The sequence below is a fragment of the Dermacentor andersoni genome, chromosome 9 (genome assembly GCF_023375885.2).
Source record: "Dermacentor andersoni chromosome 9, qqDerAnde1_hic_scaffold, whole genome shotgun sequence".
NCBI lineage: Eukaryota > Metazoa > Arthropoda > Arachnida > Ixodida > Ixodidae > Dermacentor > Dermacentor andersoni.
The window spans coordinates 127,694,588-127,711,680 of NC_092822.1; the positions used below are offsets into that span (position 1 = coordinate 127,694,588).

A 17,093-nucleotide genomic window follows, 5' to 3' on the forward strand; every position below is an offset into this window, starting at 1 on the left:
TTGCATGTCGAAGTTGCTTTTAAAACTTATTCTAGCTTTTTGTTGTGTTTGCAGGCTTCACGTCTCGCCAATTTCCTGATACCAACGTGTCCTATGCAAAGAACTCTGCCCTCGTTCTCGCATGGGACCAAAAGCCTCTGAAGAGCAAAATTTAGACAGCTCAAACCAAAACCCAAGTGTTGTGTTTTTGTTACTCTGCATTTTTATGTTCGTTTATGTTTATGTTAGTCTCCTGAAGAACTCGATTCTGATTTCTCAAACGAGCGTACAAATGTTGTGCCTTTCTATGCCTTGAGATTTTTTTGTTCATTTTATTTATGTTAATTATACTAGTCTCCTGAGAAACCCACATTGGATTGCTCAATCCGGAACACAAGTGTTGTGATTTTTATATTTCGCTATATTTTTATTTAGTTATTGATATATTTTCAGCGAGGATAGTGTTCCCTTATTATTATATTTTTTAAGTATCTTCAGTCATTTCATGCCAAACCACCCAATCTTGTCAACAACTGTTCTATTATGGCAAACCATTTCAAGTTTCCTTGATATTCAAAAGATACAATGAGAAAATTTTTGAAAAAAAATTTGCTTTGATATATACACCTGAGTCATTCCAGGGCAACCAACCAGCGTTTCTTTTTACCATAACAGATATAGTTGAAAAAATTTTGATGCGTTTGTTGAAGCTCCGAACTCTTTCTCGCCATTTATTTCCCTTCGCAGATATTTTCTAAAATCCTTGGCAAACATTGATTCTTCTTGCCCAGCTAAGTTAGAAGGCACTGATTCATGTTTCTTTTCAAAGGGAAATTCTATGATCCAGATAGTGAGATGGCGGTCATGTCAAGAGACTGAAGTGCTGTGACTGCCAAAATTGCAGAGTTTGAATTTGTTTCTTCGGACGCAGGGAAATACACAAGTCACAATATGAGTAAAGAATCGCAGCCTGGTTGACTTGAGATAGCTGTAAAATATTTGAAGCCTTGGAAGTTCAATTCATCACCTAAAAAACTGTAAAGTTTAAATGTTTCGCAAAATGCTTCGTGGTGAAGTTGAACAAATTAGCTTTGGCAGCCGGTGCAAAACTATATGTCATCCATTATTACATAGCCCGACATGTCTCGTATGCATATGACAAGTTACAAAAAGGTTTTATTTTTTATGCGCGATAAAATATTTATTATAATGTTCATTTGTCGATTACACATACAGCATTAATATCTGAAGCCTTGTCATCTTGCAAGGCAAGATTATTATTATAATTAGCCACAAAAACTAGTAAACAAACTCTGACTGACTTTTTTATCTTTAAGAAGGCAGGTGACGTGAAGCGCCGCAGTCCTGACTCGTATTTTTCTCACATGAACGTGAGAAGTGGTCGCCAACGACATCTGACCACATCACACTGAACACCGCATATATGACTTTTTAGATGAATATCTTTCCTCTCTGAAACAGTGGTAACAAGCAACACCGCAAGAAATGTGTTTATACTAGAGTATAAATTTTGTAAATAGGGATAAGGTGCCTCAGAAAGGCTGGCCAGCGTTTTAATAGGAGGCTCTATCTTTGTCAAAGGCGGCCTCGTCACTTCGGCATGTTAGTTTTGAAGGGTCAGTGCAGTGACGTCGCGTGCGTTCCTCGTCGGTGACTGCTGGTTATAATGGGAGAGATTTCAGAGCTAATGAGCGCTGCCGTCCGACATCTGTGTGCGCCGTTCCCAAGACGAGGGGAGAAGAGCGGGGGAGTGGGAAGGTCGGGAGAAAAAAAAGAAATAAAAGGAGAGAGAAAAAACGGGGGAGGGACACCAAGAGGAGAAAAGGGGGGAGAAAGAACAAGAAAAAAAATAAGGGGGCATGGGAGGGCGTTGGGGAAGCGAGAGGTTAGGGAGCATTCAGAGGTGTTGTTGGCGGCATATTTTTGTGGCATTAGAAGTGCCGATTAGGCGGTCAGTGCCCGAGTAACACAACAGGCAAAAAAAAAAGCACCCTGAGTTGAAAGCGTGACTTTAGTAGCATAGCAGCAATGCGTCGAGTAATTTTGAAGTAGTTATGATGGCGACAAGGAATCTGGAATGCAATGTATGGCGTATGTGGAAGGCAGCGACATGGTCTTTCGGGGGCCGTTAGCCCTAGTAGCTCAACGTAGGTTTCGTTACGGCAGTATACAGAAATGGCAATACCCTGTGTGGCTCAGGCGTCGAAAAGCTATAATAACGTCTGGAGCTTCTGAATGTCTAGGTGGGGGTGTTTCAAAGAGCCTATAATAAAAAACAGATAAAATAGCTAGAATAGCAGCTTGGGCTTGTTGGTTTTCCATCCTGCTAGTAACAGCGCAAAATGTAGACAAGGGACGAGACAAGAAGACACCACAAGCGCTGCGCTTGTGGTGTCTTCTTGTCTCGTCCCTTGTCTACATTTTGCGCTGTTACTAGCAAGATAAAATAGGAGGGGGGGACGGAAACCGGAATAACAAATAGGAGGGTGACATGCGCAGAAGCGGGCGGGGGCCAGTGTATACGTGAAAACGGGGTCGTACAGTTCATATTGACACGTGTACATGTCTTTATCGGGTGACACGTTTCACCTCCTAACAAATGTTACCGCACTGCGCAGGCAGCGCTTGCATGTGTCGGAAGTTTCAGGAATGTTATCGACGATTCCATCCGCTGTCTGTTGTCGCCGAACCTTGTGTAATCTGAGTGCATGCATGCGCGACGCGAATGGCGTAGAACTTTGTGGAAGGCATGCGGGTCCCAGCGATTACTGGTACATTCGACGACTGATCTATAAAAGCCGACTCGCTTGACCCGCTGGTCAGATTTCGACGACCGCCGACAGTGTTCGCCGCTATCGTTGTTCTTTGAGTGCAGCCTGTTTTTGAGGGCACAAGTTCGTCCAATAAAACACTCGTTTCGTTAATCGCAGTTTTGCTGCCTTCTCAACCGTCACTACCACGTGATAATATAAACGTAAAAACATAAAAGAATGTATTAAATTGAGTAGCTCTCAGTAAAAAAATTTCGAAATGGAGGAATAGGTGAGGTTAAGAATGAAGGTTAGCTGGTGGCATATTGTGTTTTGTGTCTTGGTTGATGATATGAGAATTTCAGATTTAAGTTACCGCTTCTAAAGATTCTATGTTGCCACGTGCCAAATTAATTCCCGTCGGGTGTAGGCAGTTAAACATGTGTATGAGGTATGATTCTCTATAATTCCTTTCGCGAGGTGAACGGAAATTTGTTTGTAGTATATAGAGCACTGCTTTACCAAATATATGACCATGGGCATGCACCACGAAGAAATACACTAAGCACCGTACGAGCACCTAGCTTGGGATGGTTTCCACTTAAACCGCAGAGGAATAAAGCTAGTTTCCCAACACATCAACTCCTTTATTAACGACAAGTACAGAAAAACACTCTTTAAATCCTCCTCAAATACCACCCCTACCGATTCTGGCGAGCTTGCCACCGGGAACAACACAACTTCGACAGTCACCTCAAAAACAATCGGAATGCAGACAACGGAATCTGAAACAAGCCACTGCACAAGTGCAACAGTCACCTCAAGAAGGCTCGGAACACAGACAGTGGAATGTGAAAAGAGCCACAAAACACACACTACACCAAAAACGACATCAACCACATTTTAAACAGACACAATCGTAACAGACAACAGAAAATCCACTACCGAAGTTTTCACAAAGACCCCCACACGCCCGCCTGCCCACTCACAAAGTCAAACAGTAACAGAGCTCTAATTAAGCCAGGTATGAGATAATAAACCTGCCGAACAGAAAAACACCCCGCGCAAATCTACGCGCAAGAAGACAAATAAATGACAAATACGAAATCAATAACTCTTAACTGCCACGAAGCATCGAATTCCCACAGGCTAGAAAACTTACAAAAAACATACGAGCTACACCTCCCATCAGAAAACTTTCACAATCTGCACAGAGAAAAATATAATCCCTAAAGGTCTAACAATGAAGGCTGTACCAGCTCTAGGAACATTCCCACCACATCACCACGCAAACTCGCAAAACACCATTGCACAATGCCTAAGTTTCACATTTGAATATCCTCAAGGAACACTGCGAAGAACAAATCCATACCTTTAGCCACATACTTCTGAACATAGCTCTGACACCAGGTGAGGAGAAAGATTTACAGCGTTACTACGAAAAACAGTCTAGAAAACTGGTTCAAAAAGAAAGTAAAAAACTAAACTTTAATCAAAAAACAACCTTCCAGGCAAACAGTCACCGTATGCCGACAAGAGGAACCTCGTGTTTAGAAGTACGAGAGGTGACGGAAGCTTCCACTAAGTTAAACCAATCCAATGTTGTAAACATATCAAAAACATTAACTAAAAAAGAAATAGGTGTACTCAGCAAGGGACTAATCTTTTATCCTACGAACAACACAACAAATGAATTTGAGGTTCACAAGGACCTCTCAGAATTTTCCCGACGAATGAGGATCAGACACTTTTTCGCAGGCACACCAGACACGCGAACAAGACCAGTTAGATCCCAATCCACTTAGTCTCCCGAACAAGAACAAGCCATAGAACTTCACATATACCTTAAAACTGTCACTAAAGAAATTATAAGCCAATCCAAGAGATCTAAGCGAACTTAAAACATAACTGCGTCGGTGAGTCATATCATTTCAAACTTTAGTTGCCGGAATGACATTCTTAGTAAGCAAGCAGATAAGGCTGGAAGTATAGTTACTTGGCAAGTAGAAAAATACAAGCACGAAGCTTACAGACAACTAAATAACTCAGAACAATAACATAAGCTAGACAACGATCCTACATTATCCTGCACATTGACAATTGACAACAGGCTGAAATCCCTTTTGGCTGATAAATTGATAACACTGGCAGAATACAAATTTCTTAAACCAAGCAAAAAAATGCCGGACGTTTCTACCTCCTCCCAAAAATTCGTAAAATTTCATTCACTGAACTATACACCGTTATTATCCCAAGTCGCCCGATAGTATCAAACAACAACACACCGACAGAGAGCACCTCCACATTCCTTAAGCACTTCCTTGGTGACTTGCCAAAATCACTTCCGTCATTTGTGCAAGATATGCCGCACCTGCTGAGAATTATAGAGGACGTTAGTACTAAAGGCACACTACTCCACAACATGATTCTCGCAACACTAGACGTCACAGCCCTGTACACCAACATTCCAATCTGTGATGGTTTATTTTCGGTAAAACAAACGCTGCCTATACCCAATGCAAAACACTCTACTGAAGTCTACTTGTCGCTCCTTGAATTAGTTCTAACACATAACTAATTCGAATTAGAGGAGAGTTACTACCTACAGATACATGGTACAATCATGGGTACGCCTTTTTCACCAACCTACGCGAACATATGTATGGGGATTCTAGAAACAGATTTCCTATCGCGCTGCACTGACAAGCCCCACACATACCCACGATACATAGACGACATATTAATAATATGGGGACATGATCAAGACAGCCTAGATAAATATTTAGCGTTTCTAAGCTCTTTTCATCCAACAATAAAATTCACATCAGTATCCGCAATTGAGCGCATAAACTTTCTGGACAAAAGATATACATTGACAATGGGGAGTTAAAGACAACGCTCTATAGGAAACCTTTCGACAAATAACAGTACCTAGAATATACGAGCCACCATCTGAGACATTGCAAACAAGGCATCTCTAAAGGCCAAGCCACACAACTACTTGCATTTGTGTTCAAAACCACTACTACATAGATAGACTCGATCACCTTACATAAAGCCTATTAAACAGGAACCACCCAAGCAGTGACCTTCAAAAAGCGTACACCGCTGCCAGCAAACTTGATAGAGCCGTAGTCGTCAAGCCCCGCCCGAGGATCACAAGAACAACAACGCCTCTTCTTACTACTATATTCTCAAACGCACTTCCAAACATGAATAACATCCCCAGTAAATACTACCCAAATTCACCAGCAACCAGAAACCTTATAAGATTTTCTCGACCCGCCAAGACTAGCCTACAGACGCAACACTAATTTTAAAGATGTTCTTGTGCATGCCAAACGAAGAACAAAGACGAAGCTGGGAACCTGTCCCTGTGACCACCCCATATGCTTTGCATGCAAACATATTCAATCTACCACTACAGTAAAACGTACAGCGTCAAATTACGCACACAAAGTCCCTTCGACTTTCACCTGCACATCAAGCAACATAGTCTACTGTCTAGAATGCGCCACTTATAGCAAATAATACATAGGTGACACTGGACAACAAATTCATACAAGATTCAACGGTCACCACGCGGACACAAAACACAATTTACCTAAGCCAGTAGCCAGCTACTTTAAAGAACATGGTTATATATTTGTCAAAACAAGGCTCTATATACTACAAACGAATTTCCTTCCACCTCGCGAAAGGAAATATAGGGAATCACACCACGTACGCAAGTTTAACTGCCTACACCCGATGGAAATAATTTGGCACGTGGCAACTTAGAATCTTTGAAAGCGGTAACTTGAATCTGAAATTGTCGTATCATCAACCAAGACACAAAACACATTATGCCACCAGCTAACCTTAATTCTTAACGTCACCTATTCCTCCACTTCCAATTCTTTTTTCCTGAATACTACTCAATTTGATATACTCTTTCATGCTTTCACGTTTAAATCAACTGTACGACCCCGTTTTCTTATGTACACCGGCCCCCGCCCGCTTCTACGCATGTCACCCTCCTATTTGTTAAAGCGCTTTCCGTTCCCCGCCTCCTATATTTTTGTCTGTTTGCTATTATATGTTTTTTGAAACATCCCCACCAACACATTAAGAAGTCCCAGACGTCATTATACTTTTTCGGCGCCTGAGCCACACACGGTATTGTCATTTCTGTATACAGCGGTAACGACACCTACGTTGAGCTACTGGAGCTAAGGGCCCTTGAACGTACATGCCGCTGCCTTCCAGATACCCCATACATTGCATCCCAGACTCCTTGTCGCCATCTTAACTACTTCAAAATTACTCATGGAGCAGGGCAGTAAGTGTCCTGTTGCCTGCACGTCGCATTGCATTGCAGTGAGACATGTTTTATAAAATGATTTGCATGAACAATATCAGCGCTCTTTCTAGATTTTACTGTCTACGAAATAGCAGATATTTCTTTTGTAAACTGCATGAAACATATCATTTGGCACTGCAGGACTCCCTCGTGAATTTAACGCGTATCAATACCTTAAAATATTTTAAGTATATTTTAATATTTTGCCCCAGGCATAAGCCTTCATGCATTAGAGCATGTGTCTCTTCGTAGTAAAATGCAGACCCCAACACCGCTTCTCTGTCTTCTGTTTTGCAGACGAAGCCAACTTGATCATCTGCATTCCCAGCCGGCAAGCTTATGTGCACATCCGAGAACAGCCAGTGCAGACAAAAATTCAGAATAGAATTTTTTTGCATTATAAATAGTGCCTTCTTTTTTAACGTCTCACATGCTTCGCAGACATGTAGAGCTATGTAATAATGTATCATATACTTTTTGGCTAACTACCTAAGCTGATTTTACCTTGAACTTGAAGCTTCTTGCAAAAGATCAGAATATTACTGTTTAATTACAGGCGATCAGGTGAACCTTCAGAGCTTCAAATATTTTTTGCTATACTGTCACCTGGGCTACCATTCCGTATTTATTTTCTGTCTTCTGAATTTTTCGTTACGAAAAAAATGAACGCATTGAAATTTCATTTACTTTTGCTGGTGCCAAAAGCACTCAAAGTATTCATACATTTCAAACATTTACTATTTTGGCAGCCGCATCACTTCCCCGTATTTCCGTGCACAGAATTGGAAGGCCTCGACCAATACAATGTGCGTTTGAAAAAAAAAATGTTGATTTATGTCCTGTAGCCCAGTTGAGCCGAAAGACTAAGCTCACCAATATGGTACAAATTTTTGGCAAAAATAAATTAAATTGGGGAAGGAGTTTTGAACACCAGTAAACATGTGGCAGCGTTTTCATCTACATCTGTGGTGTCGAAAAAACGCTGGTCGATTCGGTATGAAATGACACCCCTGCAAGTGCATCTGCACAATTGTTAAAGTTGTTCAGTAAAAACTGCGTTTTACATAACTTCATAAAATGATTTGTTTTGCTATCTAAAATACATGAGTAAGCAATAATAGATATAAGTTGGCTTAAATCTAAAGTGCAAATAGAACTCTCCGGTAATGGAAGTGATGTATGTCTTTATTTTTTTGTCTTTATTCAGTTATGTCCCATAAAAATAAACGACACGGGAGACCTGCAGTAAAAGCTGTCATGAATGACACCTTGACAGAACCGTAGCCCCCCATACACGGCGCAGTTACATAACGGTATAAATGCATATAATACATGGTCACATTTGAAATTATACATTCCGAGCGTACAGTGTAACGTACACAAAAAATAAGGCAAGGTGCAAATACAAATTAGAAGTTCACTCACATAATATAACAACACAATCAACGATGAAGTAGTCACAAAAGAAATAACATAAATGCTGTTTCACTTATCCAAAAGGACTTCTTCTTGGGCAAGTTGGCGCTTCACTGTCTCCCTTTCTTCTGTCCCTTTTCCAGAAATGTATTTTGCGCCACAAAGTATCGCTAGAAAGTTTCACTTATCCCCAAGAAATTACAGTAATACATACACAATGATGGTAAAGAGAAACAAAACAGACAAGCACACATTGTAAATTGAAAGAGGGAAAACGGGACCATTCTCTAACCATGTACACTGTTAGGGATAACGGGGTAAAGCAAAACTTGGTTTGCAGAAACGAAAAGGTAAGATAGTAACGGCCTAGAATTTGTTAAAGTGCCGTCGAAGTTCTTTGACTGTTATAATTCAAGTTTAACACGTTCATTATTTAATCTATTAAGAAAGATGGTAATTTGTTCTATAGTGTCTGTAGACCATACGTTGTTTTATAAGTTCTCACTTTCCAGGGCATAGTATTACGTGTCAAGCGCGCAGAAGTGTTCTCCTGTAGGTTAGCTAAACTTTTTAAAAAGGAGCTAATATTTACTGTTTCGTTTATAAATGTTTTGCCTAAGATGTAGTCGAACAATTTGGCGATTGGGATTACGCTGTACTTGTCAAAAAGATGCTGTGTGTGAGAGTATCTTTCATGCTTGCATGAAACCAGGTTTCTTTCTAATTATTTCATTATTTTTTGTGGCATTGAACAAAATTGAAATGGAACTCACACAAGGAATAATTTTGTAGTATTCCAGCACGTCACGAATAATTGTTTTTTTTATATAACGATCTGAAGCAGTCAATATCAATAAGTCGCTTGATATGGAATTACCTGCGCAGGATCGCTATCATGGCAGAAAACACAACTTGATCATGCAACAGCAATGGAGCATAATGAACTGCTCCCATAGCATCACTTATTGCGATTGCCATGTTTCGAAAGTAGCTAATGTGTACTGAAATTGGCACACACCATTCAACCAACAAATAATGATTATACAGAGTGATCCTTTTTCAGTCTTACAGATTTTTTTAAGTTGCCTCTGCCAGGTAGCATAATTCTTGTTCTTGAGCTGTATTATTCCAAGGTAGACACTACTAGCACGAGAAATGGAAACACATTCAACTGATTCTCAGAAATTTCCTAATTCACTAATTATATTATGGCACATATTGCAGTTTAAAAATTGTAGGCAGTGAGTTTGAAACACGTATTCACTTCAAATTAATTTCCAGGATGACAGCAGTCTCGAGATTATTCTATAAATGTGATACAAAATACATGGGCATTCCAGTTACTTTTGTGCTTCAATGCATAACAGTGCGTTTGTTGAAAAAAAATTAAGTGAACCAACAGTGCATTTCTACAGCCAGTTTGATGGCATCTCTCTCGTTACTGGCGTCATTCTGGAAATTCATTCTAAGTGCATACACCTTGTAAAATTACCGCTACAATTCATAAAACATTATTAGGAAGTGAGTGTGTGTTAGCTGAATATGCGTCTTGATTTCTGATAAAAGTAATGTTTGGCACTCTGTATCCAGAATTATGTTAGCTGAAACAGCCAGTCTAATAAATTGTATGAAACCTAAATATAACCACCCTGCATATCAATGAGTGCTGTGGGCTCAAGCGAATCGTGCCACGGGTATAGTACCACTGGCTGCCTAATAGAGAAAGCAAGTACTTTTTTTGTGTTCTTATTTACAGTCATGTCAGTCTGCGCGTACATTAATATATATAGTTATTTATTTTTTTAAGATTTACTTCTTTTGGAAAATGGGTTTACTCGAGGGCCATGCTGACTGCATCTGTCAGTATTCAAATTTGTTATGGTGTCAAGCTGCAGGAAGTTTGTACTTTGCAATAGTTTTTAAGAAGTTTATGATGTTGTCAAACTACAAATGGTTGTGCATTTACTCAGATGTTTGGTTACAAAAAAACACTGCACCTGGAAAAATGGTTTTTGTCTGCATATGTTCAGCCCGTTTGATTTCGTGAAGGACCATTCGCTTTAGCAATTGACAGATGGCATAACAGTACTGCTAGCAGCTTTACAATATGGTTTATTACAGGCAATCTAGGAGCATACTTTTGAACCCAGGGTGACCGATGCCTGTAATACCAAAGCGGCTGTATTTAAATTTTACCCTTATCCTCTCACAGCAAACACATCAACGAGAAATCAAAGATAATTATATGCCACACAACATGCAGGTGCAGTAGTTTAAGAAAAGTGCAGTTTTCAACACTGCTAAATGCACAATGGGGCATCAAGGGCTTTCAGCCTAATTTGAGTGTTGACATTCAGCACAGGTGCAACAATATTTCAAAGGACTTTGTATGTTGAGACTCAATAGATCTGCAATAATGCTTCAATGTGCTTTCAACTTGACAAACAATACATTACAATAATCCCTCAATGGATTTTCAATTTAATTTTCAGACGCAACACATTTGCAGCAATGAAAAGCAATGAAAGCACATTTAAATGGGCTTTCAACATTGAAATTCATCATATATTCAACAATACAGTAATTATACTTCGGATTGAAGAGCCCCAATGATGTTTCGATAAAATTTCGCGGGCCAATTATCAACACTTGTCAACAACTTCCTCAAAAATGTTTCAAGATTTCCCAAATGTTGTTTCAAGGTCAGTTGTTGACGTTGAACAATGAGAGTTTTCATTCCTTCATGACATAAATGAATTATGTTACGTTTTGTGCGTATTTTTACACGAAGGACGAGTCAGTAAGAGGAGCAACTATTTACAGGTGGTATGTACAATAGCGGTTGCAGCACTGAGCGGTTAGATTCGCAGGGTGAGCCAAGTTCCTTCTTCCTCCTCTTTTCTCGAGTGATGGCGCCCAGGCCTCGTTCAAACAATTAAATATCACACGCGTGTAGCATAATACCCCGGCAGCAGAAGCGACGTTCCGGGGTGTCTAAATGTCATAATTGGGAGGGTAATACTGCTTCAGTCGTGTAACGTGCACGATATCACTGGACTGGCAAGCAGATGGCTGTCGGGGGCGATCTCGTAGGTGACGGGAGTCACGGAACGAAGCACTCGGTATGGGCCTGTGTAACGAGACAGCATTCTTGGACAGGCCGACCTGACGTGGCGGAGACCATAAAAGCACCAAAGAAGCAGCGGGAACTGCACGTCTCAGTGTGGCCGGTCCTACAAACGCCTTTGGCTCTCTTTGGTTATCACAAGCCGGTCACAGGCAATTTCCCTTGCGTGGGCACCGCGGGCGATAGCGCCAAATGCATATTCACTGGCAGGTGCCGCGTGAACAGGGATGGTCGTTTCGAGGGGCAGTGTTGGTTCTCGGCCGAACAGAAGGAAAAATGCAGAATAACCGGCTGTGACATGGCGCGAGGAATTACAAGCAAATGTGACAAACGTGAGAGCGAGCTCCCAGTCAGTGTGGTCTGAAGAAACATATTTCGCGAGCAAGTCTGTGAGAGTGCGATTGAGACGCTCCGTGAGGCCACTTGTTTGCGGATGGTAAGACGTGGATAGGTTGTGCCACGTCGCACAGGACTGCAGGATGTCTGGGATAACTTTTGAGTGGAACGTCCAGCCACGGTCTGTGAAAAGTTGTCGCGGAGCTCCATGTAATAAAATTACGTTGCGTAGAAGAAAATTGGCGACATCTGTTGCGCAGCTTGTAGGAAGCCCTCAGGTGATGGCGTAGCGCGTGGCGTAATCCGTGGCCACAGCAATCCACCTGGCCCCAGAGGTAGAAAAAGGAAAAGGGCCAAGTAAGCCCAAACCAACCCGAAAGAATGGTTCCGCGGGAACGTGTAGTGGTTGAAGGTACCCAGCAGGGAGCGTCGATGGTGTCTTGCGTCACTGGCATTTCTCACATGCAGCTACGTATCTTCCAACGGAGCGAGCTAGCCCTGGCCAAAAGAAGTGTCGGCGGATCCGGTCGTAGGTACGCAACACACCCAGGTGAGCGGCAGTTGGTAGGCCGTGATGTTCGTGGAGAACAGCCTAGCGAAGGTGTTTAGGGGTCACAAGGAGTATTGTAGGGCCGTCGCGGTAAACGTTGCGGTGGTAGAGTACGCCATCATGAAGTTTGAATAAGCGAAAGGAACTGTCGGCAAGTCACGATTGCAGGCGGTCAACGATGATACGCAAGGACGGGTCACGGCGCTGCTCGTCGGCGACATGGAGCAGTGGAAAAACAGAAAGAACACAGGCGTCGGTGTCAGTATCAGACGTAGAGGTCGCGTCTTCGACTGGGTAGCGAGAGAGGCAATCTGCGTCCTGGTGTTGGCGTCCCGACTTGTAAGTCACTGCGCAGGAATATTCTTGCAGTCCGAGATTCCACTGACCGAACCGGCGAGTGGGATGCTTGAGCAACGAAAGCCAACAGAGCGCATGATGGTTTGTGATTGCTGAGAAAGGCTTGCCATATAAATATGGGCGGAACTTTGAAACAGCCCAGACGAAAGCAGGACATTAGCGCTCGGTAATCGAATAGTTGCGCTCTGCAGTTGTCAGTAGCCGGCTAGCGCAGGCAATAACGCGGAAGTGTCCGTGTTGGCGTTGCGATAAGACGGCGCCGATCCCATAACCACTGGCAACGGTTCGGACCTCTGTTGGCGCGGACGGGTCAAAGTGGGCCAAGACCGGTGGATTGGTGGGAATCGTGATAAGGCGTGAAAATGCGGCAGTCTGAGGAAAGCCCACGACGTGCCCCACGTATAAGGCACGTCTTTCTTCAGAAGTTCAGTGAGTGGTCAAGCGATTGCTGCGAAATCTTTCACAAACCGTCGGAAATAAGAACAAAGACCCACAAAACTCCGGACGTCTTTGACAGATTGAGCTACAGGAAAAGGCGTTACTGTTCGGACCTTCTCCAGGTCTGGTTGCACTCCGGAAGCATCGACGAGATGGCCAAGCTCTGTAATCTGTCGGCGCCTGAAGTGGCACTTCGATGAGTTTAATTGGAGTCCAGCCTTACTGAAGACGTCAAGGATAGCTGCGACGCGCTCAATGTGAGTCTCAAATGTAGGAGAAAGCACAGGGACGTCGTCGAGGTAACAAAGGCAAGTTGACCATTTGAAACTGCAGTGCGGGACGCGAGCGCAGCTGGAAATCTGCAGAAAGAAGCGAGAGATGCGTCTCTGAAGAACAAGCAACAACTGACATTATTTTTGTGTTCGTTCAGCCTCTACGGCTCGGTTGCATACCCTCGCACCACTTCCCTTTCTCACGCACTCCGCGATAATATTTGGTCGAGTCAAAAGGGAAAAGGGTGTCTGGCTGCTGCAGTGCGATCGTGAGGCCGCCACGTCACTTCCCCTCCTAGTGAGTTAGCGAACGTTCATAGGACGATTTCAATTATTCACAAGCCCATATGACGGGGTGCCCTGGAGACTCGTCCACTGCGTGTCCTTGTGACTTGGCGTGGTTGAACGAGTAGAGCCTTGGAGGGTCAGAGATGACGGTGCATGTGAAACTGTGTCTGCTTCTTCAATGTCCGCTGGCTTCAGTCGATCGAGTGATGCCACTTTGAGACGACCACGCACGTCGATAATGAACTGCTTCTCACCTCGCCGCAGCACTCGGAATGGCGCGTTATACGGTGGTTGGAGTGGCCGATGAACTGCGTCGTGGCGCAGAAACACGTGTGTGCACGAAGCGAGTTCTTATGGTACGCACACCGCGCGTGGCGCTGCCCGTCGCGGTGGTGTAGTGCGAAGGTTTGCCATTATGTCTCGTAGCCTAAGTGCGTAGGCTACGGTGGTTGTACAACCGTCTTGAGGGCTGCCCGTGAAGAATTCTCCTGGAAGGCGCAATGTCGTTCCGTAGATGAGTTCGGCCGCGCTGCAGCCGATGTCTCTCTTGACAGCTGTCCGGATTCCCAAGAGACTGAGTGGTAGTGCCTCCATCCAGTTGCGTTCTTCTGCTGCGGCGAGCGCAGATTTGAGGTGGCAGTGGAAACGCTCCACCATGCCGTTGCGAATCGGCTGGTAGGTGGTTGTTCTGATGCGAGAAGCACCAATGAAACGTGTAATGCTGGCGAAAAGTCATGATTCAAACTGCTATCCACGGTCCGTTGTTATTATAGATGGTGCACCGAAACGAGCAACCCAGTGGTGCAAGAAGGCGTGGGCAACCGTGTCAGCTGTGATATCCGCTATAGGTATGGCCTCCGCCCAGCGCGTGAATCTGTCAATGCACGTCATTAAATAGGCATTCTCTTAGCAAGGCTGCAGAGGTCCGACAATGTCGAGGTGTACGTGGTCGAAACGCGCATCTGGGGGCGCGAACGTTGCCGACGGGGTCACAGTATGTCGATGAATTTTGGCACGCTGACATGGTATGCATCCTCTTGCCCAGCAACTCGCGCCTCGGTTGGTACCTGGCCTGATGCACCTTGCTGTGAGCAACTTTTGCGTAGCTTTGATTCCTGGAGCCGATAGCTTGTGAATAGAAAGGAAAATGCGGCGACGTAGTTTGGCAGGCACGAAGGGGCGTGGGTTGCACGTGGAGGTGTCGCAGCGAATGTGGTCGCCTGATGCCGGAATCTGCATCCACTGTAGCTTGAGGACCGTTTTTGTTAGGAGGCTTTTTAGCTCTTCGTCTTCTGGTGTGGTGCTCGCGATAAGCAAGTCGTCCAGGTAGGCGTGACAAAAATTGAGGCCCCGTAGAACACCTTCGATGAACCTTTGTAACGTTTGACCCGCGTTGCGAAGGCCGAATAGCATGCGCAGGAATTCGAATAGACCAAAGGGTGTAGTGATAGCAGTCTTGGGTACGTCTTCCGGTGACACAGGTATTTGGAGGTATGCCCGCACGAGATAAATATTTAAAAAAAAGTTTGGCCCCATGGAGACCTGCCAGTATGTCGTGAATATGTGCCACGGGGTACCTGTTGGGCTTTGTGACACTGTTCAGCGTTCGATAGTCCCCACAAGAACGCCAGTCACCCGATGATCGTTTCGGAACCATGTGGAGGGGTGATGCACAAGGACTGGAAGAAGGTTGGATGATACCCAACTCCAACATATGGTTGAATTTATGTCGTACGACCACCAGTTTCTTAGGCTACAATCGACGTGGTCGAGCGTGAAACGGTGGTCCAGTAGTATTAATGTGGTGAAGCACATCGTGTTTTACTGGGGATCCCACTTGGCGCTGGTGTGTCAAGTCAAAAAATTCGCTCAGTATGGAAGTGAAACGAACAGGGCCTACTGGCTTGATCAGCGTAGGGCTGAGCGGCGTATGTCTTGAAGGCTTGCCTTTTACATCGCTTTGTGACACAGGGTCCTGTAACCTCCTGTTACGCCCGTCGTCGACTAACAGTCCGAAGTGGCACAGGAAATCCGCCCCGATAATAGTGAATTTCACGTCGGCTACTATGAAAATCCATCGTAGCGTTGTCTGCAGGCCCAGGCTGACAGTTAGGGAGCGGTTTCCATACGTGTCGATTGCCGTGTTGTTGACTGCTTGCAAAGACGATGTGTTCGGGCGCTTTCGGACCGCGGGCGATGCTGGAAATACGCTCACTTCGGCGCCTGTGTCGACGAGGAAGCGGAAACTACTGTTACGGTCAGTTAGAAAAAAGACTGATGAGCGACGTTCTTGCATGGCAGAAACGCTGGTCACCCTCAGCGCCTGCCCGGGGCGTTTCCGGAGAGCTCGCAGGGTGGTACGCATTTGCGTGCAGCGTTGCCGAACTTGCGATAGTACCAACGTAGTTTTTGGCGTTTCACAGGCGACTGCGGAGCATTCTGGCTGGTTGACCGTGACGCAGTATGGAGGGTGGCCACGGAATCCACGAGACGCGAGATTTCGTTCTTCATCTCTTGAAACAGCTCATGTGGAGATGGTTCGCTTGTGACGGCCGCGACAGATGTGGGATCTACCACCATGAGCTCGTCGGCTAACTCGGCCAGCTTGGATAGATCGTTCTCATTTGAGGCAGTCATGGCCATTCTGACGTTCGGGGAGATTTTCTGTAGAAATATTTTTCGGAGCAGCAGGCTGTCAAGACCATCCTGCCCAATAATTGCTGCATACGACGCAGCAGCTGGCTTGGCGTCCTGTCGCCGAGGTTGGCGACAGGACGCCTACCTCGCTTGAGGGTCGCTTGAGAGGCCCTCAATATCGCTTGAGGATCGCCTTAAGGGGCCCTCATCCTTCTTCACAGAGTGGAATGGCAACTGAGTTTTCTCTCAAAAACCTAATTTCAGAGGTGTGGCTTCCTCTTAAGTTCCAGGAAGGGGAAGCATTGGGGGCAGATTACCCCAGGTTTAAGAAGTGATTACCGTCTATTCATTATCACTTAGGTGGATGCTCCGCAACTAGTTCACTGGAACCGTTCGTGGCCTACCTTAACCACTTCAGTAGGAAACAAGCTTTGGTCTCAGATTGTTGGTTCATTTGAAAGTATATGCATAGCCGCATGCAAAATCCACGTGCATGGAAGGGATATGTAAACTAGGATGGTGCCTTTCCCAACTGATGGTTTGCTTCATTGCCTTTTTCGTGCACTGCCGCACCTGTACT

At 44.3% G+C, this 17,093-nt stretch overlaps 1 protein-coding gene across 12 annotated transcripts in view; it reads right to left on the reverse strand.

Annotated features, from left to right (window-relative positions):
• Positions 1-17,093, reverse strand: part of LOC129384481 (uncharacterized) — a 564,425-nt gene that overhangs the window by 518,444 nt on the left and 28,888 nt on the right. The window lies entirely within an intron of this gene.